Consider the following 25,266-nt stretch of genomic DNA (forward strand, 5'->3'; position numbering starts at 1 on the left):
AACGACCCTTTACTTTAATACTCCGTGGCGACATCTTTTCCGACAATAATGTCGCAAATTTTATCACGTGACCACTTCAAGTGGACCGTGTGCAAATAAACAGCATGGCGAACAAAAGACAGCGCTTGATGAACGAGTTCATCCTCGGGGCATCAGTTCTAGCCGCGGAAGAAAAGGATACCTCAGAAACAGTCTCTGAGCCTTGGAGGGCAGTGATACTTGTTCCGATGTTAATCGGCGGCACCCACAGGTACGTAAACACAATCATAACAATGTTACGCAGTAACGCTATTCATTGTTTTCAATGCTAATTAATGTTATTTTAATAAATTACACTTTTACTTTGAAAATTATGACCAGAAAAGAAGCCTACTATACCATGTATTATTTGTAGGTCAACATTACATTACACGTGAAACCAAAATATGCTATTTTTTTTATGTCCATTCAATTGTTTACATTTATTGCGTGTTACGTGATTCTTCACTACGAGTGCGTTGGTGATTCAAGCGCCGGTGTTGGCGCCAGAGTTTTGTTACTTTTGTTTCTAATTTCTAGCTGGTCACTTTTAGTCTCAACTTAGTGAGCAATGTATTGCGATGTCTATGTTTCACCTCTGAATAAAGATCCATAGACAATCGATCTGCTTCCTATCTATTCTGGGAAACCTGCAAGTGTTTTGTGGAACGCACCCAAACGTATTTTCTCAACCTCATAGGTTATCAGAATTTAATTTATGGCATGTTTTCTATAATATAATTCAAGAACTCTGGGTGATGTTTAGGTTTTTCTGATGTGTGCTGCGTCCTTATAAAAAAGCATAGGTCTTAAAAACTGACAATAAAAAAACTGTAAAATTTTTTTAAATATTTGTTATTGATCCATGCAAAATGATTTGATTTTAATTGAGAAACTTTCGAGTTTCTTGTTTTGTTTACACTCACTGTATTTTAAAAATTCCCAGCAATAGTGATAGATTTTTTTTTTATTTCTCTGAATATCATGTAGAATCATGTCCAAACAATCTGGCTTATTTAGTTTTATTACTGTAGTTTTTTCATTATAGCAAATGTAAAAGTTATGTGCACATAGGCACAATAGTGAATAATTAAAAGACATAACACCACTAGTCAAAAAATTGCTTTATTTCACAATGGTTACAATATTAGAATTTATCTTGACTCTTCCAACTTTCTTTTTCTTGCAGGAAAGGTGGTTAACCATATGGCATTGGTTGTACTTCGATAATGAAGGCATGTTTTGCCAGATCTGTAGAGAAATGCAAAAGAAAACCCCATTTACCAGTAAAACTGGTTGTAGAAATTATAAGACGTCAACACTTATGAGACATACAAAAAACAAAGAGCATCAAAATTCTGTAAAAGAACTGCAAATGAAGAAAAGTTTTCAACAAGCTTCTGCCAACGCTGAAGTACATCTTACAAATGAGGAATCTAAAAAATTCAAAACAGCCATTGCTTTATTTCGTACAGTGTATTGGCTAGCTAAGGAAAACATAGCTACCATGAAGTATGCCTCCTTGTTACATTTTTTGAAATTACAAGGCTGTGAGACCTTGAATGAGTTGGAACAAGGAGCCAATACTACTTATGAGTCCCATATTACTGCAGAAGAAATTCAGAATTGTATTGCTGCTGTTCTTCAACAGAATCTGTTTGAGAAAATATCAGAATCTCCATTTATATCTGTAATGTGTGATGAAACCACTGACATTGCTATAATTAAGAAACTTGTCATGTATGTAAGGTTACTCAATACAAAAACATTCTCAGCTGAAACACACTACTTTACAAATATGGATATATCTGATGGCACAGCCCTTGGCCTTACAATATCAGGTGCTGTTAAAACAAAAATGTTTAATGAGAATAATGTTAGTTTTGATAAAATGGTTGGCCTCGGCAGTGACGGGGCCAGTGTCATGACAGGTAAAGTGGGTGGTGTCTCTGCACTTCTAAAAAAAGAAAATCCAAGACTCGTTAACATACATCGTATAGCCCATAGGCTAGCTTTATGTACAGCACAGGCTGCTGTTAAGGTGGAATACTTAACTAAGTACACTGAAATACTAACCAGTATATTCCACTACTTCAAATATTCAGCTGTCCTAACTGCTAGAATAAAAGAAATACAGACTGTGTTAGATTCCTCACAGCTGAAGTACAAAGAAGTGTTTCATGTGCGTTGGTTCTCGTTCTATGCTTCACTGTCAGCCATCTACCGAACGTGGAGTGCATTGGTGGTGTATTTTGAAGGTCAAAATTATAGTAAAGACAGCAAAGCAAAAGGAAGTGTAAAATAAATCACAACATTCAACTTCATTGCAACAATGCACCTATTAATGGATGTAATTCCAATAATGACACTGTAACAGTTATCCATGGTATTTCAGAAGTAGGACATTGACCTTGCCTTAATACAGCCAGCTGTCAATCAAGCCATTCAGGATATTGAGAACCTGAAAGACAAAGATGGCCCACACTTGCAGCAGCTACAGAAATCACTGGTAACTGAGGGACCTGGTAACAGACAGAAGCTTGAGGGTCATGATATTATGTATTGCACCGAGGTTAAGAAAAAACATTTCAAAGAGAAAATAAGAAAATTATTCTGTGAAGAAATAATAAACAATTTGAAAACCCGATTTCCAGATGATAGTTCCAACGTAATCACATTTTTTGCTGTATTGGGCATGCGATCACTGTCTTTTGTAGATAATAAGGCTGAATGGGGTAATGATAAAATAGAGGTTCTTATTCAGAATTATGGGTATGAAGTTACTCTTGATGATGGTACACTTAAACCTCCTTTGATTGATCGAGAGGCCACCAGAAGAGAATGGGACTTGGCCAAAAAACTGGTTCTACAAGAAGCATACCCAAGAGACAAACTGTGTGAACTTTGGAAAATTATAAATACATATCACAAAGAAAGTTTCCCAAATCTTCTCACCCTGGCAAGTATTGCACTTGTGATTCCTGTGCAGACTGCAGATTGTAAGAGAGGGTTCTCTGCTCAAAATAAAACAAAAACTGCTGTACGAAACAGACTTACTGGTGAGAGACTTAATACACTTTTGACCATTGCTGTAAATGGACCACCTGTTGACTCATTCCAGTTTGACAAAGCTGTACATGTATGGCATGAAAAACGAGACAGGCGTTTGTTTCAGTATAGGAAATAAAATTTAAACAATATTAAATATTATAGAACATTACCACACCATTGAATCTTGCCTTTGTTTCATGGTAAAATGGTGTATACTATTTCCTTGTGCATTTTGTTGCAACTTTTGTTTTCAAAATGTCTTTCTCTAGTTGTGTTCTATGATAAATAAAGAAAAAATAACTGAAATACTTGCTTACATGTGGTCTCTTCTTGTGAGCACTGGAAGGGTAATTATGCTGCAGCTTGCCTTTGTCAATGTTCCATCAATTGTCCCAGTAGGTAGATGTAAGAGGTCATGAAGAAGGTATTAATTAAGGGCACTGTTCAGTACTATAAAAATTGTTTATTGGACAACAAGTGAGGGTTCAATATAATTTTGTTCAATACAAATATCATTTGTTTATGCATTCTGGCTTTTATAAATGCTGCAGTACGCCAACTTCTGGTCCCCCAGTAATTTGTCATGGCCCTTGTTCTGACACAAGAGGGGCCCCAATGGCCCCACTTAATGAATTCCTAGATCAATCACTGACTCTTCCCCTGGTCTCGGACGTACAAATAATCTTCCACGGCTATGAAACACCGTAAACTTGGATTCGACCGACCAGATAACTTGAGCCCACTGTGCCGGAGTCCAGTCGGTGTGTTGTCTGGCAAATGCGATGTGTCTACGTTGTAGTTTTGGTTTCTTTTTAGCAACACAGCCTCGAAGATTACCATCTTTATATAGTCTTGATTTTATTATGCTCAGACTCAATCTTTTCCCAGTGAGTTGTTTAAAATTGGCACGCAAATCACGGGCAGTGTGAAACCGATTCGCTAAACTAGACCGGATGAGTAGCCGGTCTTCGCGTTCCGTTGTACGCCTTGGTCGACGACGATTGCCCATACTACCTCTCAGACGAAGTTTTCGCAGGTTGAAACGTATGAAGCCTTCAGAAATTACCAGTCTTCTTGCGATTTCCCTGTTGTGAACTCCCTCTGTATACAGTGCTTCAATGTTCCCTTTGGTAAATTCTGACAATTCCCTAACTTTCGGCATGGCTCAATGTTTGTAAATAAAAATTACGTATCTGATACTATGACCTCGATAGGAATATTTATTTGACAGGTATTCCCACCCAGAAACGAGTGTTGAAATAATTTCAGCTTTCCAATTGGTTCAAATTTGCATGGGAAAGGACACGACTATCGCACCTGTTGTATGGCGCGAAATTTTAATGATATGCAAATGAGCGCGCTCCCATAGTTAACCATAGGGATTTTCGCTCACTAAACAAACGTCTACATACATAAAAAAAACTAAACACAAATCAACCATTTTATTTTGACTAAAATGCGATAGTTTTTCTTAAATTTAGTATATTTTAAAGACAATACATGTTACCAGGAATTGTTATTTTTAATTACGAAAACGATCATATGACGTAAATACTTTCTAGCGGGTATGTATTTTACAACAATATTCTTTTTAATCATGATTATAAATTTTAATGTGAACTATATAATTCTGTGTTTGATTTTTTCTCTTATTTTCAAGATTAGGAATCTCTCAAAATTCCAGAATTGGTGACAAATGCCCCCTCAAAAACTGTTTAGCTTTTATAGATGGAACCAAAAGACCAGTGTGTCGACCCACATAACTACAACGAATTGTTTATTCTGGTAGGCACCACTTGTTTATGTTTATATATATATATATATATATATATATATATATATATATATATATATATATATATATATATATATATATATATATATATAGTTGTACGAATAACGTGAAGCAAATAATCTGCAATCAAAACAAACAACAACTTACAGCGGCCAACACCAATACACCCAGTACCGAGATCAACAGATTATGTAACTGCCGTAAGAAATCTGAATGCCCCTTAGACGGAAATTGTTTACAATCGGCCTTGGTTTACCAAGCTAATATCAGACGGCAAGACAACAACAAGTGTGAAACATATGTGGGACTAACAGGAAATGAATTTAAAACCCGATACAGAAACCACACAGCATCGCTACGCAACCAATCATTGAGAAACGCAACAGAGCTCAGTAAATACCAATCTGATTAAAATCTGATGTAGTGTACGGGCTTTAATTATTTTGGCTATAAACTTATTTTAATTTTATGTTTTATTACTTTTGTTATTAATGCCTTTTTATTTTATTATTTTACTTTGATTTTGATTTTAAGATTTTTGTAAAATTCCGCCCTACATACATCTGAGCCGATGCCTATGTAACGAGATTTCAACGAGACCCACTGTCGACGATTTTAGTCAACGAATCACAGACCTTCTATAGCGCACATAATGACGTCACTGGGCAGAGTCAGGTGGCAAACACACTCAAACATAAAATGGCGGATTATACCGACGTTAGGACCGAGAAGAACACAGCTTGTTGGTAAGTTTATCATTGCAAATGCAACGAAAGTCATTTTTTTATGTATATATTGTGGCTCGAATGGTTCGAGTTTAGATCTTTATTTTGCGTAGTTATTCTGGGAGTGACGATTTTGTTTCCACCGGTTCGACCGAACACCGGTGTCTTTTTCCAGTCGCTTGCCCTGGAGACAGGTGATGTTTTGTTGACGATTGGGTCAAAACCGTCTACGGTATTGAAGCCGTAGCTGTAAATATTCATCAAAATGTATCATTTTGTACATTATACAATAACTCTTTATTAAAGTAATTGAGCTGATTTGGACTGGAATAAAATATTTTTTATTTGGAACACATCGCAATTGATCAGGAAATATTTTTTTGCTCCAATTTTTTGCGTCGATGCCGTGGGCCGGTGACCGTTATACAATTTAAAATTTGCATTGTTTACTATAGCTGTTTACAGTGTCTTAATCATTACGATTTACTTATTTTTTTGCTTCCATTCTAGATAATTATGCTCAGTGTTTGATGTAAAATTGAAGTGATGACTGAATAAACGAACCTTGGCTGGCGAAGATGTATCAGGAAGTGTACACATTTGTTGGAAGTGAACAAAATATTCAATGTAATGACAAAAATTGTAAAATGCTGTGGAATTTCTTTTGTAAATAAAAATATACTAGCAATTTTCTATTAATGGTTTATTCAAGTGGGCAAAATATAATGTACAGAAAGATTGCCCGTAGAGTATCGCTACACTGAAAAGTAAGCAACCGACAGCCTGTATAAAAGGGGGCCTGTGATTGGCTGTTACTTACGCGAGATTTGAACGGGACTTACGTAGGCGTCGGATCAGATGTATGTAGGGCGGAATTAAAAAAAATCAATATCAAAGTAAAATAAAATAAAAAGGCATTAATAACAAAAGTAATAAAAAATAAAATTAAAATAAGTTTATAGCCAAAATAATTAAAGCCCGTACACTACATCAGATTTTAATCAGATTGAGTAAATAAGCTTGGTCATTAAAAGACAATAACATTGATTACGACATCAAATGGAGAGTGTTATTGCGTGCTGCACCATACAATACTTCAAGCAAATGTTGCAACTTATGTATTAGAGAGAAATATATTATAATTTTCCAACCACATTACTGTAGTTTAAATAAAAGAAATGAGCTTTTTTCTTCCTGTAGACACAGAGCCAAATCGTTGCTATGCAACAACTAGTTTTAATATCGTAAACACACTCCATTGTTATGCAAATCTGTAGCGCTTATAACGTAGTCTGTTTCGGTGGTTTATTAAATAAAGTCTTAACTCCTGATGAGTGAGGTACTCCATGTACCTTACGAAACAGTACTGTAGAGTGAACTTTACTCAGGTTAATTTTATGTGATTTTGTTTTTCCAGTGACAAGGCGCCACTGGGTTAATTTGGTCAGCCTGTTGGATTGACTTGGTTTATTTGCCAGGTCCTGTCAGATTAATACTGTATACCTTTTGATAGTAGGCTTTACTCAATTGTGTTATGTGGCGAGGTTAATGTTGACGTTATTATATTAAATTGGCAGTATACCTGTCTCTGTTCATAACCGAAGTATATGTGTTGGTTGGTTTTTTGGGGTTGACTGACTCATTCCCTGACTGTATCTGCATGCCAACTCCTCTACCCCAAACCATCAAGCCTGTCTTTGGTACGCGAGACAGCCCCTGTGATTGTGAGGAGGAAGACTACTATTGGTATCCTGCGGAGTTTATTTAGACTGGTGAACGGAAGTTTCATCATCTGCCTCGCCCCGTCGGAGTCCCATGAACGCCGGAGGGCAGGGGTGGCATTAGCATATTTCTCATTTAGTTTTAACTCGTACAATATTTATTCACTCACTGTTGACTATTAGCCAGAACGCTGTAGTGTCATCATTTTCAGGTTAGTTCTTCTGCCGATTTCTCGCAACCAACAACGTGATTTTTTATTTGGGATTTCGAGAAACTTAGCATGAATCGTTATGGCATTCATAACACAACACCTCGCCATGTTACAACTTTTAAATTGACAGTTAACATGGTCTTTCATAGTAGCATTTCTATGGGATTGACGTACTAGCATGAATGGGTTCAATTATCAGTGTTCACTGATGACATCATTTGACTGGCCATCTAGAGGCGAAATGACGCCAGGAAAAGTGGACGTTTGTCGTCTGCTTCACAGCCCGTTTTATACCCGATATTTAGGGGACTTCGCAGCACATACAAGTTGTTTTTATCGACAGAATTCATTCATAGATCTCAGATTTCATGTACAGAGTGTCAAAAGCCACACCTCTGCTCCCCTTTAATTTGTAACTGTTGGAGCAAACTGTTCAGGAACATGTAGATTAATGGGGACAATGGAGTCATCCACATCTGGGGATGAAGAATTTTCAGTCAGGAATTCGGATGTTGGAGAATCCATAGTGATCGTTGTATCAGTGGAAGTATCAGTTTGTCTTAATGGGATGGCCAAACAATCACGGGGCTCATAGGAATATTCCAATTCAATTGCATTTCCATATAGTTTTGATGGGGAAAACATAGGTTTTTGTTTTTTAATAAGTCCAAATATTGTTGTTGTTTTTTTGTTTAGTAACCGCTTTTAACTTTCTTTTCAGTGTTTTTTGTTTTGTTTTGAAAGTAATTCCTGAAGTGCTTGCTTCATCTTTTTTATTTTCATTTGGGTTTCTTTCAGCTGGTATAGTCTTCTTGCAGACCAGCATCCATAGCGGCTTTCTAATGTGCTGAGTGATTGCATTTTGGCTAGAATGAATAATAACAGTAATTATATATAAAGTGAAATCATTTAAAATACATACATGTTGTTGTTTGTGGGTATTTTCTTACAATGATGCTGTGTCTTCGTTAAACAGTGGAATAGTTAACAAATTCTAAAGCATATAAATCTTCGATGCTATCATTATTTTCATTTGAAAAAATGGTAACCACAAAAGTTGAAAATTTGTCTAACTTATCACACTCATTAAAAAGTATAGGTATTAATTGTAGGTGTTTCTGAATGTTATGGGTTAGAACAATATCGGGATTATTTTTGAAATGAATAAGGTACAATTTATGCTTAATACTAATACTAAATACTGCTTAATACTAAAGAAAATGCTGTTAGAGAACATGATGTTATCTTTTCTGGTGAAATGGTGACATTGTAGTTGTTAAGAACAGTAAGCAGGCTGGTGATGGATTGATTACTGTCTGTGGATGAATGAAAGTTAATGCACTCATTGGCAAGAAAGTAATGAAAGTTAATATCTGGAGATTTGAGAAGTGATAACACAACAATATCATCTGAAATAAGGTGCCTATCACATATGTGAACAGGGTATTTCAGTTCGAAGTGAGTAATGTAATTGCAGTCCAGTAACATAGCAGAAGAAATATTTGTAGTAGTGGAAATACTAGATGCTACATGAGGAAAACATTGGCGAAGATCTTGGATAAAGAAATGTTTCTTCAATACCCAAGCAGCCAATCATGCCAGAGGTGGTATGAGAATACAAACTAAAAAATACAAAAAATATACATGCTGTTTTTACAACATTTGATCCCACATAACACAAAAGTAATACTAACTGATAGCTCTGTCGAGCAATAAATGATAAACAACAGAATGTATCAGGACGTGGGAGGTATAACAAAGAACAACAAATATTGACTAAACTGAAAGCAGATGATTAGTTTTCCGGCAGCTCTGACAACCATAAACTGATAACTATCAGAACGTACCAATATAAAAAATGCATTCCAAAAAAAAATTAATTTTTTTTTAATCATGGTGATTTTATTTTATAATAAGTGTTTACTACAGTGTGACGATTTGGAGTAAATCGCGTAGCAACCGAAATATATGCTACTGACAAAGTGACCGACTCGGGTAATTATTGTACATTGATAAGGTACATTTATAGGACAGTTATAATTGCGGATTTGCTATGGGCAAACATGAGTTATATGACCTCACCTTCGAATAACGTATTACATGGGACGTTATAGATGTATGTTTTTTTTTTATTAACAAATAATATAAAAGTACATCACAAACAATAGTGGTAGGTGGCAAAGTATTGGTATTAATAAATATGCAATGAATATAAGGGCTTATAATAATAGATTAATAATAATGTAATAAACAAAATAATGAATATTACATTGGCATTTTGAATTGATAGGTGAAGAATAGACACGAGTTGCTTTATGTATACTTGTATTATACAATGAAGATGTATTTGGTGGGTGTGTAGAAGATATTTTGATGCAAGGGAAAATGATTCAGCGTGCATCTCTCGGCAGTGAATCACTATCGGTAGTTGACTGGATACTGCAAGCTATAACAGATTGGTCTCACCAATAGCAACAACCTTTGGATGGTAAAGATGTTTTGCATGAAACTAAAGTGTTGCCCAGGTTCTGTCATCTGGAATAGAAAAAAAAAATTGTTGTAATATTCTGGAAAACAAGAATTTGTAATGCATCTACTGTAGTTTTGGGGGAATCTTATTTCTGATATCCATGTACGCATTTTGAATTGATAGGTGACGAAGAATAGACACGAGTTGCTTTATGTATACTTGTATTATACAATGAAGATGTATTTGGTGGGTGTGTAGAAGATATTTTGATGCAAGGGAAAATGATTCAGCGTGCATCTCTCGGCAGTGAATCACTATCGGTAGTTGACTGGATATTGCAAGCTATAACAGATTGGTCTCACCAATAGCAACAACCTGTGGATGGTAAAGATGTTTTGCATGAAACTAAAGTGTTGCCCAAGTTCTGTCATCTGGAATAGAAAAAAAATTGTTGTAATATTCTGGAAAACAAAAATTTGTAATGCATCTACTGTAGTTTTTGGGGAATTTTATTTCTGATATCCATGTACTCTGATCTAGATGGCAGTGGGAATCTATATATTGATGGCGCCTCCTCAGGTGATGGTAGGGGCATACTGGTGTAGAGCACATGGCATATTGTATGGAATAAATTTAGAAATATATATATTCAGTTAGTGGTTGGGGAAATAGAGGATATTTGTGGTCAGGTAAAAAACATTGGGGATGGTGTTCTGTTCATAAAAAAAAACATATTGGGACATTGTCATTTATCGAATGTGTTGTGGTGTAGTATACACTAAATGACCACATGTCTTTCTCTTGTGTTGTGCAAACAATCTTTGCAATTGTGCAGATGATGTACTATATGGAATGATAAACTGTTTGGTCTCAGGATTAACGAAGGAACCATTAATATGTATATCTCCTCACAGAGCTATACTGAGGGCTAAGAGGTGATATTCTCCACCCAACATTCTCTATGTCTGAGATGTCAAAATCAAATCATCCAATTCTTTGTTTAGATCACCCTCTGCAACAGATAATTTTCTTCTGAGGTGGTCCTCTTTCAGCAGATCTGAGAAATTAGTACTATATTTCATTATAGTGTATACTGTATTTCTCAGTACCTGTCAGCAGGAAAGAAATCATATGAAAGATGCAGTTACCATCAGCAACAGTAGTACACACTGGGTGCTGATGTTCTACTAATACAGGATGTGTTCAGTTCCTGTCTGCGAGGTTCGATGCTGTGTTGAATCATAAATGGATGGATGCAATGAACGAATGTTGGAGTGAATAAATGCAAATGTGGGTTGGAAGGTGGTGATTATCTAATTGATTTGAGCAGAATGTACTGTAGATATTAACAGTCTAAGTGAAAGTTTACTCATTATATATCGAGCATGTTCAATGTCAGCGTTAAATGCATATGACTTGGTACTATTAGTTATGTCATTAATAACCTGAATCACCATGAACTGTAACATCTTGGTATTTGCAGTAGTTGAAACCTGTAATAATTGATTAGATTGTTCAGCATGTGCCATAATTTTCTGTACAGTCGGGTCGGGAAATATGACATTTTCAGAAAAACTAAGAAGATGAAGGTTGTTTATTGTTGATACTCTACAGAAGAATGAAGGCAGTTTTGAATGTTGTTCCTTGCAGTTTATGGACTGAAGATGCAAAACAATGAATTACAGGATACTGTATTCTGTAAGCAAAGGAGTTGTTAGTAGATAGGGATACCTTCTGTCTCACTCTGGTAACAGGAATAATAGTATTTGAATTTAATTTCTTAATAAACAACACTTTGTTTAAAACGGAGTTGAGTATTCCCTGTGTCTCATTAGCAACCCCACTTGGATATTCATATTTTGTATCATCAATTTTGAATGAATCTTCTATTTGCTGAGGCATAAAACTGTTCACTCTATTTAGAATTTGAGATTTTGAATTAGTAAGAGGTTGGTCAGCATCATCATAGTCTGTAGCATGTAAATAATATGTGCGGCTATTTGGGAGTGCAGTACTTTGAATATCTTGATTGATTTGTTAGATTTCCTTGTGTTTAGAACAAATTACAATGGCAGCAGAATGGTAACATAAATCACACTCTGAACCTTTAACATGGCCTTGATCAGAAATTCTGGTTTTAAGTAATTTCAGAACTGTTGATGTATGCAACCCATTTTTTTATTTTTAGTTAACATCTCAGCATAGACCAAGTCATCCTTGTGTCTGCAGTTCTAAGATAGGAAAAAATGGGCTGAAAAGCGACCACAGAGATGAATATATCTTTCTACTACACTCCTGTGAAAGAACTGCTGGAAAAGTAGGTAAAGGTCACCAAATAACAACACAGATTTACTACCGAATGGGATGTCGGGGATGTAGTTCTACATAACATGTCAATTTTTTCAAGTAACTCAGCAGTTAGCATGCTAATCTCATCTATGGTGATGATATATGTGACAGAAATTGAATTCCAGATCTGGTCATTGTAAGCCATGCTACTAGAAAGATCAGGAGTAAGTCTAAAAAAAGACTGAATAGTTTGACTGCCAATTAATAATGCTGCTGAACCAGATGTTGCCAGAACTTCTACAATTAACCCAGGGAATTCATAATGAAGTAGTAAGGTATGAAGTGAAAAACTCTATCCCCTGGGCCTGTAATAAAGGCAAAAACTTGCTTGTTTGAACTATTGCTCATTTCTTCAAAAAATATTTCTGGGAGGTTGTGAGCATGCCTAATCGATCTTGTAAGTAATGTTGTTCACCGAGAATTTGTTTCTTGTTGTTTTTCAAAATAGTCATTATATCACGTGATGTATAGTTGGTGGGTTCATCAATTGGGACACATACAGTTTGAAACTCTGTGTCATCTTCATCAAATAATGCAATCAAAATGTAGAAGAGTCAGATATTTGATTCATAAGTAGATTTCTGGCAACCTTGGCTATTTGTGTTGGGTTGAAATTTCGCCTTTTTCATTTCAGTGAATGTATGATCAGGCCTCTTAGATAACGATCTTCCTGGAATGTAAGTGATTCATTATCAGCCGAGATGAGGTTAGATTCTACCCTGAAAGGAACCTTCAATAACAACTGCTAAAATGATAGGTTTCTCCATCTGCTGCATTCAAGAATCTGTAACGTAGAATCAGTGGTTTAATTTGTTCAACAACTCTGTTTTGCGTCCCATCAACCCACACTGAATGTTGTCTGGACTTGGGAATCTATCTTTTGGCGGAGAAAATGTCATAATTTGCAATGTATTCAGGATATGTGATATTTATGAAAGGATCTTGTTTTGGTCTAAATGAATAGTATTCACGTGCACCTGGAACAAAGATGTCTGAAGTGGCTGTATCTTCTTGCTGCAAAGAGTGTTTGGGTTTCAATAATCTACTTCAAGAATTTTGAAAAGAAGTATCCACAAATACTACCTGTTTTGTTGAACTGACAGCATAGTTCAAAAGACAATATACAGCGTCCTCGGGTGCACCTATTAAACGTGAATCAAGATACAATTTCACTTAAATGTAGGTTCCACTTTAGAAATGTACTTGACCAAATAGCGTTCAAAACCAGGGTTTGTTACACGCTGTACATGTATGTGAGCTTGCCATGCCCAAAGCAAATGGGGATTATATGGGACTATATACTGATCTTCCTTATTTAGCCTGGTGTAATCTAAACGCTTAGTTTTTGAATTAATACCATCAGATGGTTTTAATGGGAATGGAAACCCATATTTACAGTTGTCAGTAGCCTTCCCTTCAAAAACGAAAACATCGATTAGGTCTACAAAAATGAATTTAGACTTGTTCAACTAATGATTGTAATTTGCATGAAAATTCATCATCGTCACAGGGCATGGTAGCCATAACAACATAACTAGGTATTGTATTCTCTTCAACCCACAATATCATGTGAATATGTAAAGCACCTTGATTCTGTGCCTCAACGCGATATCAATGACCTTTAACCTTGCCAAATATTGATTGAGACCCAAATAAAAAGGTGTCAAGGCATTAAATCGTTTAAAGAAATATACAGTGGTGTCAATAAGATGCAGAATAGTAGCATGGAGGATACTGCTTAACAATAGATTGAATCATTGGCCATGCATCATTTGCAGTAAAGGTGACAAATAAATGTGGGGGGTTCCTAAATGAGTAACCATGGCAACCAAACCTAGCCATTATTTCTCCTAAACTGTTTACTACTAGGTACAGAGGAAGGTATCAAAGTTTCCTGTTAAATCGCCTGCAGTTAAAATTTGGGATCGATCACGATTTGTATCTGAAGTCAGATGGTTAAACAAAAATATTCTATTTTTTATGTTTCTATTATATGCAAAAAAAAGGATAAAACGTATCACTTGCCCAGCGCCTGTCTGCATGCAATATTCATAATTTGTAATACTGTCCCATTGCCAACTCATGTGCTGCCAAGATTCTTTTCCCCAACAAAACAAATATGGAAATAATTTTGCCTCTAAATATTCATCACAAAATGTCAATTTTTCTACTTTGGCTAAATCTGATTTATTTGAACCTTTCTTAACATTCTCCCCAGCAGCTGTTTTGGAATAATCAATTGATTCTCGGATACTTTGAAATTCTTGTGCTGGAATAATAAGTTCTTCTTGACCTTAAAACTCAGACAGTGATAACTGGTTACTATTAGTGAGTTTTATGTCAGGGGTGATGGTGAGAAGACATGGAAAAGCAGAACTTACACTTTCGGGTGGGAAATATCCACGTAATGTTTGACAGTTGGCCATGGACTCTTTATACAGAGGGTTGTTTGCATGGAGCCATCTTAGACGTTTATTTACACTGTCCATGGTTACTCTTGGTTTCCCTGCGTTATTTGCACCATCAAGCATACCACGATCAAGTGATGTTGAAAATGAGATATTACCAGAGTAGTGTAAGTATGCATATCCAGGTGGTTTAAATGATGAACAATATAAACTTCCAATTGCTAATTATCAATATTCATGGTATGTATTTAGATGTCGCATACGGCTTATTTACCACTTCGGTGTCACTGAGAATGTTCTAGAACCGTACTGTGTCTGGGTGAAATATTCTAGATTTTTTTTAGAAACTGGTTGAATAGGTAGTAGAACACTGTAGGAGGCAATAGAAGGTAATGGAACATTCTAGACATTTATAGTAAATTCCAGACTCATTATGAATGCTGATGTAATATTCTATTTATAGACAGTGTGGGTATATATAGGGGAGTTGTTCAGATCGGAGATCTCGTTGAATTGTATTGGAGTTTAAGTATCTAGTTATTGGAGTAGTGGAGTTTTACCGCGTTATTGTACTTGATGTTTGCAGAGTATAATAATACCAGTACCAGTTGAAACCTCATCTGTTGGCTCCGTGTTCGTGTTTTATCATCGCCGCCAGGGAAGTTTCTGTTACTGTTGCCATTTTGGTATTTGAACCATCACACCTGTACTATACCAATTACGGTAATAATACGTTGCGTGTGACATTAGACTATTAAACACTTTTGGTGTGACACCGTAATTGTCAAAAAAAATGAAAGGACTGTTGTTTTCCAGATTGAAAATATGTTTTACATTCTAAACAATAAGATACTTTAATGTTACGTAACAAAGTATTTCTCATCATATTTGTTGATTGGTTTTGTACATACCAAACATCTTTTTGTCATAATTTGTAGAGGCTTAATGGATGAATAAATGTGCACGCCACAAATTTATAGGACAGTTTTCCAGCCAATTCATATGTGAATGATAAAATACTTGTCCACACATACAACACACTGCTTATGGGCAAACCTCTTCGCATTTTCACGAAAAACATTTCATCCATAACAAATAAAAATAAAATAAAACTTGCCTTAGATGTAAGTGTACTTTTGACCAAATCTGAAAAATATAAAATTTGAACCTATGAATAAAAAAAGAAGTCTTATTTATTATCATGTAGACAGGCGCCGTGATTAATTACGTTAATTAAACGATAATTATCGTGGAATACACATTGTGAACTACTTGTCGATAATGAAAGGTTGTTGAGGTAATTAATAAAACAGAATATCACTGTCTGCCCATTCATAGATTGGCTGACAGTTTATTTCAATGACAATTTAGCAAACTTGCTGGAACAATACTTGTCCGTGATTTCCTTGGCTGAAACTAACCTAGAAGGAGAGACTGTGCCGGAAATAAACCTAACTATAACGATCTATTAGTATTACCGCAAACTAGGATAGTGCAACGATGTCGCAATTACTTGGAGAGATTTGCGACTGTGGCTTTTTGCGCCCTCACCTCACAGAAAAGTAGGTATTTGCATAATCATGTTGGACGTAACACATTTAGTTACATCTTGCATTTCCGTGCCAGAAACCTTGCGTACTTTCAGCTAAATGTGTTTTCAATCGCTACTGATATTTAAATACAACTCTTGCGAAGAAAAGTTCTGTAACGGAAAAGCTAGCACAAAATTGTAATCGTGTCCTACGACACACATTTTTAATCATGACGGACATTACAAATCTAACATATCTGTGACAGAAACATTGAGTTAAATTCAACTATATATGTGTTCAATCGCGACTGATATTTTAAAAACAACTATTTCGAAGGAACGTTCTGTGACAGAAAATCTAGCACAAAATTGTATTAGTGTCGTACGACACAAATTTAATCATTACGGACGTGGCATATCTGTGACAGAAACATTAAGATATGATACTGATTTACTGTTTGTATTAAATATTGTGTGGCAGAACAGTTACCAGAATATATTACGGCAAAATATGTTGGCATAATCGAGACGAAATGTGGTAAATGGTGGTTCACATTCGAAGTGCTAGCTCAGAAAATGTACATTTAACTTACCTGAAATACTGACGACGTCAGAAAACCTTTGCAATATAATTAGTTATCAAATATAATTGGATATAAGAATTTCTATATAAATGTCAAAATAAATGCAATCAACGTATCTGGGAGGTTTGAGCTAGCAAGTGGACGAGTAGGCGGGTGAGATGTTGCTCAGGCGAAAGACTAAGAAACACTGAATATTTGAATATCATGCATGTAATTAGTTAATTCTAGCACGCCTTCTCGTCAACCAATCAAATAACACGTCTTCTAATCGATATTCAACGCGCGTCAGATTGACGTCAACAATTTATTCGGCGCCAAATTACGTAATGAGAAACTCATTTTTGGCGGTAATATTTGAGGGCACTGTGCTGCTTCATGTTTTAGTCGCTGTAGTCCCAGCACAGATGTGTGCTCATCGTAGTAAAACCGCTTGCTCTTCAATTTGGACCTATTGTGTTATATAATTTTACTATGGTTTTCCAGGTCGACCCAACCTTGAAAAGCGGATAAATTCAGTACTATAAAAATCATGAATTTTAATATCAATCAATACACACCATTCTCATTGCCATTCTTATTAAACACATCGCCATAGGAATGGCAGACGCAATTCCCAATGATGATACGACTACAATACAGTCCAGGGTTGGGTTAGATATTAGCACTGTTTACACGGTGTGTTGGGTCGTGTGAACGTGGTAATGGGATCATTGACTCTACATCGCGCGTTAAAATTTGCATATAACATTAGCACGTAACAAAGTAGTGATAAAGAAAAGAGTGGTATAAACAAGGGGGGTAAAGGAAAAGTTATATAACATTTTATTATTTAATAATTTTTTTAAATACATAAGTTTGTCCAACTCCCTGTGGTTTCTCAAATGAAAACACACTGTTTATATACCGATCGTTTTCACAATCCCTGATACGCGGCTTTAGGTAGTCATTATTCGGACAATACACTCAGTTTGTCACATTTCCCATCGCTTTATACAAAAGTCCCCAACATAGTGAATACTTTCGAGCCCGCTATGGTGTGGGTCTTTTCGTACAGTGATGTAAAAATTGCTACAATCAAAGACGCGCTGAACAGGAAGTCCATTCTGAGCTAGTACCATTGTCAAATGCTGGAGAGTAGAGGACTATTTATATGGGAGACGTTCCAATAAGGAACTATTAAAATTGTTCGATTTGCATATAAAAATCCATTATTGGAACAGAGCATGTCCTATATTCACCAAAAAACAAAGTTGTTATGTTTCTAGACACACAACAGACTCGAACAATAGAAACCGTCCGACCCAAGCGACCTGCGTCCTTGAAAATCGAGTCTTATCGCCCTTGTGGTTCCGAGCGAAAAAACGCTGAGTCCAAAAAACTGCCGATTTTCGCCCAATCGTCTTTGAATTTTCATAATATAGCTACATTTTGTAATTCAGTCCAGTGGTTAGATAGGGTATTTATTAGAGACGCCCGGAGAACCAAAATTTGGAACGTGAATCGCTCCGGCGACGAAAAGTCGACGACGATATCCAAGGGGGTGAGGGACTGCATTTCAAAAACATATTTTATATATAGGGTATATAAAAAATATCTACTCTTTTTTTTATCCTGTAAAAAGGTTTCTTACCATAACTAAATTGCCGCTTTTTGTATGGCCCGCCTCGTAAATCTATTATTTCCTTCCACTTCCTCACGCGCATATGTCACTGGATGGGTTGTTGGTTGCTGTTTATATCTCCATCTGTGCATATAAATCTGTGGGGGACAATACGTTGCGAATATGGAAAATTAGTATGCAAAATTATTTGTTACACAACCAGAAGTGTGCATTTTTGAGCGTGCGCACACGGCATTGTTTTTGTGAATAATCGTATACATGTATGCGATGCGTAGAAATATGTGTGTGATTGTTCAAACGATAGTAAAAAGTAATAATACTGTTTTATTATTTACAGGTGGAGCTAAATTTCCTAATGACTGGCAACACTCATGAAGGTACAAAAGCTTGTTTACCAACTATTCACACCTGGGACCTGCGCTTGATACATGACACAAAATTAGACATCTTACTAATTTAAAAATAATTAATTCTTGTTTAATGTTGCTACATTCTGTTTTCTATCATCAGATATAGATCAGAGGTTTAGCATATTTTCACGCCAGCTGAAAACACATGCTACATTGACATTGATAGAACTGGCGAGGCAACTTGAAGGAAGTATTAAGACTGATCCACCACCCAGATTAATATTATTTGAAGAAGTAGTTGATTTCAAAGCGTGGTTGGAACCAGTTTTGTGTGATTTCACAAACATTTCATTTCATCATCACTTCAGGTAATTAAAGTTGACGTTTTTTTAAATAGCAGTACATTCAGTAAGACTAAATGTCAGGAAAAGCTGTCGAATCCTTCTTCAACACAATTATTAAGCCATTAAAATGTTGTTTCAAACACATTTGTAGGTTTACAAAAGACTGTCACAGACTGAAAGTTTAGTACAAAAAGTGGGAAAGTAACGAACGATAAAAAGAACAAGAACCACCAGTACAAGTCTTCAACATCGGGGAGGACGGTAAATACCTACTCCCATTTGGCAAACCAAAATAGGTTAAGAAAAACGCCAACCACAAACAAGACCTGGCTGCGTTATCGCATGCAATACAACCAGCAAGGGTACATATGGACAGTTTTCAGTGCCAGTGGTGGGATGTTTTTTATTATCCACATGATCCAAGTGTTTGGTGACATCCATATCGGGTTGGTTATTGCGATAATATGATATAATGGGATGGTTTCTCGACCACGTCGTGAAATACAGCTCGACTGAAGATATTGATCCCACGATCGAAGGTGGAAGGCTTGAAGTATAGCACAATTGTCAGACAAGGCAAGCAGGGCGCCAGTGGTGAGTACCGTGTTTCTAGTGTGAAATGATACAATGTAGATATATCAACATCATAAGCCTAGTGTATATTCAATTAGTTTGGGATATATCGTAGATTATGATTATTTGTTTCCATAAAAATATCTTCATTTATGTGTACAAAAACATTTCAGTTCTAAATAACTAATTTTTTCACATGATATACAAAATAATAAATTAAATATTTTATCCATTAGTTTTTGCGCATGGGTCTATTTATGCTATCATCTTAATGTTTTTATGTTTCAGATTGTAACAAAGCAGAGAAAGTGGAAAGAACAGTGCTGTGCTGTAAGCTCAACAGATGGCATGATGGTTGTGGCTGAATTCAATCCCACGAACCTTGTTAGGAAGATAATGTGTAGAACGCTGACCTATGTGTACAGTGGTACACAGGATCAAAACATGGCCAGTGGACACCGATTGAGACATAGAACAATCAACCACTCATTTCAATTATAAACCGCGGTTCAGTAGCTGAAGTGTTTGTCTTGACACCATGAAAGAAGCTGACAAGTAAAATTGTGGCGAATTATTTACGCTAGATACGTTCGTTGAGTTCATGACTTGACTCTATCAAACATGTGTACAAAGATATGTGCAACACAATACTCTAATCGCACAATAGGTAGACTGTGGACAGTCCTCAGGCCTGATTTGATAGTATACTAAATCAGCAAAACATGCCGCAGTCATTTCAGCGGAGGCCGGAAGCCTGGGGAGTGTTAACGTTGTAAACGCCCTCATGCGACATCACATGGTTTTCCACCAATACTGAACAGAGAATGACTGGTAGCTCATGCAACGACACGAAGCAACCATCCAATCACAGCTTTGGTGGCACGTCATTGCGCAATTTATTCACTTCGATGATTACTGGCAAAATATGCGTTACTGCAGTGATAATAAATACGGTTTGACGTATACTAATGTTTGTCTAACACATAAGTGAGCTAACACTTTTCATCATGTATGTTCAATGCGTCACTCAATATCGGCGGAAATTGAAGGTACTCTGTAGGAATGGTCTGAAACATTTCTTCACAGTAAGTACATTGTATATATTTGTATTGAATCGGCTAATTCAATACGCGTCATTGATTTTTGTCGTCTTATTATTTTTATCAGTAGGTGCGACGTTATTCGTTGGGGGTAATTTACGAAAACCACAGAACAAAACTCAGCATTAGCTGATGTTTTATGGAGGTTGAATTCCCCAAAAGAAACTCTCACCATATATGCCCAAGTAACGCCACTGGTGGAGAAATCAGACAAGGAAACCTACACGACGTGTGATCAGCGGGAGTTCATGGTGTTGCCCACTACTAAGAAATGACAAGTGCTACAACAATGTTACTGGACAATTTTTTTCCCAATGTAATATAGTTTTGTTAATTACATAATTTGAAACGTAATACTAAGTGTGTTTATTGTTTCCATATCATCACCGTTGCCTGACTGACGTTAGTTTTCATCTCATATTAAAACGTCAGTCAGGACGTGGTGCATAATCCCTGTCCGAACTTACCTGATAATCCTATTTCCAAAAAAAATTTAAAGTCTCTCTATCTCTTCCCATATCACGAAACTAACCTCAAGTTAGGTAATAATCTCACATTCAAACGTTAGGCCGAGACGAGGGAAAAACAATATTTTGCGTGTATAATATTGACATAAGATAACTATGGTAGTATTTCAGTGGTCATAATAACAGTTGAGAGAAGACAAAAAACTCGTGTTTCAATTTAATTTCAGTGCGCCATCTACGACGGGCCGTAACAAAAATTCTACAACCAACCAACTTTCTCCAAAAAAAAATAATGAAACGCGCCCTCATATTCTATTCGTTGAGTTGAGTTGCCCCGTGCCCAGTGACCTAATTTGAGTACGCCGTGTAGAGCATGTACTTAATCATTGTATTGCAACAGAATAAAGTAATCTTTTCTGTACCAAGTATAATAGAATAATAACACACATTTGGTTCACATACGCTCGACATATGAATACCGTATGTTTATTTAATAAAAAGCACGTTTAGTTCCGCCGATCATGCTTACATAGTTCCAACTATAAATTAGTAGTTATTAGTGACGTTTTCGTCTTACAAAAATAGAAAGATTGCGCCTCGAAGGAAAATGTCACGACAACGTATACTGTGCAACGGGAGTTTCTATTTTTACATAAATACTAAATACCACATAAACATCGAAAATATACAAGTTGCCCCAATAGTAACAGCGGAACTTTGGCATATATTTTTAAAATATCTAGTGCTCAAATTCATACCGGTATATACAAGTATATCGCCATATTAATCGAAGGATTGGATTTTCTTCAGACGTAAATGTTAGCTCTAAGGCGGATGAGAACAGTTTTGACACCAATTCGCCCATCTCTGTCGTTTTAAATTGGTTCGATAATCTCGTTATAGACGTACATTAAAAGGACAAAATATAATCACCCATGAAATCTATGATTCTTGATATTGTATCGACATATGTCCGAGTACCCGTTATCATGGTTAAACCTAATTTATCGTGTCTCACATGGACGTACAGGATATTGACACGTTTTGTCAGTCGACATATTCAATACTGTAAACACGAGAAAAATGTATTCGAGATAATTGAGATGCGGTATTTTCAATACAATCGTTCGTTTTCTTGAGAATATATACATCCATAAAAATTGTGGGTCTGTTTCGTCAGGATACAGAATCTCTGAAACAAAGTATGCATACCCAAATTATGTGCATCTGAAACGTTACTTGGTCATTTGCCTGTTGCTTCCTATTGTATGTTATTTTAAGTTGACTGCCTCAGCAGCATCACCTGTCTTACTTTCTCGTCTTACTTACTAGTACTAGTCATGCACTCACCTGTAAGTTTAGGTATTTGGTCCTTTCAGCTATACTGTCCATAGCCTGCATAGGAGAGGAGATACTACAGGCATCTCAGATCACAATACGCATCATTCCGGGTTTTTTTATCACCCAGGCTATGACCTGTACTTCATCTTTTAGACAGTTACCAATTATCAACGACAGCTTTGATTAACAATTTCGAAGTTTTTATTTTCAATCCCTTGTTGCCTGGCCTTTAAATTTAATTTTGTCACGCCAGTGTTCAACACTTTACACACATACACATCAATATCACACACATGCATGCATATACTTTTCATAAAACATCTTTTTGGCACCTGCTTTGGCTTGGCCTAGGTGATTTGATATCAGTGGCGGCGACACTGGGGGGGGGGGGGGTCGCCCCTCTAAAATCAGGCTGAAACCCTTTGTGTCAGCAGAATTTTCCCTTCAAAATGCAGGAAATAGCGTTTCAGAGGGGTCTAGATTTCAAATTTTAAAAGGGTAAGGTCGTGCCTTTGGGATGATGAGCAGATTGAGCAGATCTCGCCCCTCCATCCAAAATTTCCTGCTGTCGCCCCGAGTGCCATTTTGTTGTCAGCGAATAAAGCTCTGGATAGAGAGCGCCCCCTATGTTTGTAGATTGGATTGCCTGCAATTGACAGAGAAAAAAATGAAGCTTACAATCGTGACAAAACCATTAGTTTTATGTTCTTCTTCCCTGGATTTAGTGTGAAAAACACGGATGGAGGGTTGAGAGAGATTCCCTGACCTTCATCCAATATGGCACTGATTCTGTAGGGTCTTGGCTTAGTTGGCATGATGAACACGGGTGGCAATCCTGAGGGACAGCCGGCCTAGTCTTAAGAACCCACCACACAAGGTGGTAAAATTATTGAACATTATTGGGTGTTTGGGTTAATATTTGCCCCCATCCCAGTGATCTCAGCACAGCCACCATCATGAAATTAAAGAAATTTGGGTAAATAACCAGGTAATTGGCTGGTGGTTTTGTAGAAAATGTAAAAGGTGAACGAAAACAGAATGTGTATGTTCAGCTAACAGTATACGAGGTGACTCAATAGCATAAGAAAAAAATTGTGAAAATCTGTACTATAGAACATGTGTACCCTAGATGTTAAAGCATGTGATAAGAATGCACAGTATTAACCAGTGAAAAAAGACCTTTAATAAATCTCATTTTAGGTTGTCTTTACATTTTAGGAAATATTTATTTTGACAGAATCCTGTACAATAGTGCAATTACAACAGGAGGATTATACTACAAAATAAAAATCTATCACAAAATATTCAGATTAAATGGGGTATAATACATAACTCCATTTATTTACAAGTTTTATACAGCTGACTTAATATCCAATTGGCTTAAGGTAATGACAATTGGAACCACATATTGGTCAAATGAATTAAAAACATGCAGATATACATAATAGATTCTTATGAATAGATGCAAAAAAATATGAAGATTTCTATTTTGTCTTGCTTTAACAAGTCATATAAAACAGTAAGGTTTCATTATTTAAAGGGGAGCCGCTCAATCCCATGGATTGCACCAAAGAATCATGGGACACTATTGTTTATGTTGTTTACAAAGTTAATCTATCTTTTGTTATCCATTGTAATTTCAATCCAGAAAGTAAATTTGTTGTGAGATTAGCCTTAACTGGAAGTGCCCCTTTAAGGAGTGACACACTTAACACGAGAATTTCCGGAAATGCCGAACAGTTATTGCCTAGTGATTGGTTATTTGTTCCTTTAAAGAAATAAAATTTTTGGTAACCAAACTAGTTGCATGAATTACTAACCTCAATTGTAAACATTTTGCTCATTTTTTAAATAAAAATGACTGAAAAAGCAGGGTTTGACACTATGAAGAAATTTTTAAATACTTTAAATATTGTGCCATATTTTCGAGATAGCTTTCCATTCTTGACATACAACTTGGATGACTACAAGAAGGAATCTAACACGTTTGATACTAAACTGAAGCTGATTTGGTAAAATATCTTCATATTCATAATGACCAGAAGTGGAGCAACCATATATATCACAAGGTAGTAAAAAGATAATTTGAAATTTATCTCTGTTCAGCTTATTCACCGAAAATGAATATACCATTCAGGCATTAATCTGCGGTCATGTAGATTAGATATTTTGAGTGAACTGCACTAATTTTCCCATTCTATCATATTACGTATATATATGTACACACATCTATTTATTTCATTCCCTCATAATAAGTAGTGGTTCTGATTCACAGGTTATGCAATAAAACTAACATACAAATTAATTACAATATACATTTATAATATTACTACACATATATGTATAATTTTCTAATTACCTTATCTCAAGAATCTACCCCCCCCCCAAATTAAATTTAAAAAAAGACTTATTTTTCAAGCCGCAGCCATTAATACATGTATATTAGCTGCATATAAATCCCTCTTTGAAAATGTGAAGTGTATAGAATAAAAATTAATTTGGCTCGAGCATTCATTCAATAAAATTATATTTTTTTAATAGAAGAAAAATATTAAATGTGGTTTGAAGACACAATGCATTCATGTATTCATTTTTTGACAGTCAGA

The 25,266-nt window shown here is 35.9% G+C and overlaps 1 long non-coding RNA gene across 1 annotated transcript; it reads left to right on the forward strand.

Annotated features, from left to right (window-relative positions):
* The first annotated feature begins 5,513 nt into the window (after positions 1-5,513).
* On the forward strand, positions 5,514-6,277 carry LOC144345884 (uncharacterized). The gene is made up of 2 exons (XR_013419418.2): positions 5,514-5,610; positions 6,100-6,277. It is a non-coding gene; the product is annotated as an uncharacterized LOC144345884 (long non-coding RNA).
* Positions 6,278-25,266: the final 18,989 nt, after the last annotated feature.

The sequence above is a fragment of the Saccoglossus kowalevskii genome, chromosome 17 (genome assembly GCF_978046115.1).
Source record: "Saccoglossus kowalevskii chromosome 17, keSacKowa6.1, whole genome shotgun sequence".
Lineage (NCBI taxonomy): Eukaryota > Metazoa > Hemichordata > Enteropneusta > Harrimaniidae > Saccoglossus > Saccoglossus kowalevskii.